Source organism: Nycticebus coucang, chromosome 4, assembly GCF_027406575.1.
Source record: "Nycticebus coucang isolate mNycCou1 chromosome 4, mNycCou1.pri, whole genome shotgun sequence".
Classification (NCBI taxonomy): domain Eukaryota; kingdom Metazoa; phylum Chordata; class Mammalia; order Primates; family Lorisidae; genus Nycticebus; species Nycticebus coucang.
In genome coordinates this window covers 102,510,551-102,513,082 of record NC_069783.1, presented here as the reverse complement: position 1 = coordinate 102,513,082, position 2,532 = coordinate 102,510,551, and positions in this window count along the sequence as shown.

Below are 2,532 nucleotides of genomic sequence, written 5' to 3'. Positions count from 1 at the left end.
TGTACCTTAGAAAGTAGTTTGGTGCCGGGCGCGGTGGCTCACGCCTGTAATCCCAGCACTGTGGGAGGCTGAGGAGGGAGAATCGCTTGAGCTCAGGAGTTCGAGACTCGCCTGAGCGACAGTGAGACCCCGACTCGTGAAAAAAATGGAAAAACCCAGCCGGGCGCCGCGGCGAGCGCCTGTAATCCCAGCGGCTTCCGGAGGCTGAGGCAGCGGGGTGCCCGCAGCCCGAGTCTGAGGTTGTGGTGAGCTACCACGCCCACTGCACTCTGCTCAGGGGCATAGGGTGGGACCCTGTCTCAACAAAAAAAAAAAAAAAAAAAAAAAAGTGAAGAAATAAAAAATAAGCAACGAAATAAAATAAAAAAAAAAAAAAAAAAAAAGAAAGTAGTTTGGTATTTGTCTGGGGCTGGGGTGGCAATGAGGGGCAGGTGCAGTGGAGCACAGGTGACTTTCTGGGTGATGAAACCATCCTAAAATTACATCATGATGACGGTCGGGCAGTTCTGCAAATATATTAAAAGTCGCTGAATTGTACATTAAAAATGAATGAAAGAAATTATTGGAATTATTACAGCAAAACAAATAATTTGAAAGTGGTAACCTCAAATTCTTTGAATCAGTAGCATATTACCAAACCGAAAATTTTCAAGAAAGGATGCATTAAAACCTTTCAACTCATCTCCTTAAATAGTATTACTGACCAAGCTTATAAATATAATTAATAACCATTTATAATCTTCTTTAGAAATAGATCAGGAAGTGCAAAAGTCTCTGTAATAAATATCAAGTAACAATAAATATCAAATAGCTACTCCACATTCATCCATTCTATGTACCACAAGACTGCTTAACAAAAGAATCTAATTTGTTCAGTCTTATTTTAAAACAGTATTTTAATGAAACTAAAATTTTTTTTTAGTTTAACTGTTTTTCTTTCTTTTAGTGATGCAAACTTCTATGTTGATGAAATCAAATTTATCATTGTTTCTGAGTGAATACTATTTAAGCAAACAAATCGTATATGTGAAAAATCACCCAAGAAGGACATAAACAATGCAATCATAATTGGAAGATAGTAAATTGAAAAATTACAGTCATTTTGTTTAGAGTGTTTTTTGTAATTTGCTTTATTAAAAAAATAAAATCAGAAGAAGTTTTTCAAAGAAATGAATATAATTAGAAGTTATATTGATTTCTTGTAGAAGTTTATTGATTTCTTGTAGAAATCAAAGATCAATACTATTGCTTGATCTTTGATTTCTACAAGAACCCAATAAAATTGTCTTTCAGACTTATAAAATTAAATAAATGATTCTTTTTACAAATCCAGAAATTCTCTTAGTAACCTCAGGGGTCTTTTTCTTTGGCTGACCAAGTGTGCCCTGTGCTTGCCAGATAGTACCTACAAGGATGGTTCCAACTTGTGAATTTACGAATATCCCACTGAGGAAAGAACCTGAAGTCCTCCAGTCTCTAAGCATGTCAAAGTTTTCTAAGGACTGCATTAACATGAGTGTGACATTGTCTTTAAGGTAGATGACTGCCTTCTTTCTGCTCACATCTCCCCCTGTATGATCAAGCACCAGAGCGGCAGATTTGTTTGTTCAGTTTTCTTTCTTCTTACCTCAAATTAGCTGAAATATGTCTAGTATGCAACTGTAAATTAGGCAAAGGCAGGCAATCAGATGCTTTGCATCCACCTTTCTGTTCAATTCAATTTTTGACACATTTATAAGGATCATAAACTAGGACACTCTCCGGAATTATTTGAAGTCCTTTGCCTGATGTCTGGAACCAATAGCTTTTTTCTACAGGCAAGAGGCCAGACAGGATAAGTAGCCTCCTGAGGAATGATGGATGAGTTCATGTCTCCAGGAGGCTGTTGCCTCAGGGAGAAGGGAGGATAAGTGCACAGAGCATGGACTCCTGAAACTATGAGGGTGATGACAGCAGTTAATTGTGATAAACAATGCCTTTGTTTGGAAAATTAAAAGTGTTCTCATTTTTTCCCTGGATTATTCTACTCACTGTTTGGGTTTTGTAGCTGCAACTGAATGTAGTTTTAGAAAATAAGGGAAAATTGTGTTCTTACAACATTGGCAATGTTTGTGTACTCAAGTATTGGGAAATGGCATTTTGACAAAAATTCAAATGTATATACCTTCCCCTTTCCTAAATTAGAGTGGGCTTTTTATAGGTTTGCTACATTCATCCTGCTGATCCAAGGTGAAGACACAAGATTGAGGAAGACGGAAATTACTGGATTTTTTCTCAGCCGGAGGAAGAGGAGGTGAGGCAGACTCACAAAGAGAGGCTGGTCAGAAATTTTGAGAGGAAGAGACAGAGAACGAGGCTAGGATGGGCCAGGCCCTGTGGGATATCATGCACGTATGTGGATACGGCTTGGCTTTATGTAGAGTGGAGTATAATTTTCTCTTTGAGTAAATACTAAGGAATTCAGTTGCTAAAACTTCCATTACTTTTTTTTCAACCAGGAATGTGGGAAAAGGAGATTTAATTTTGCACTTT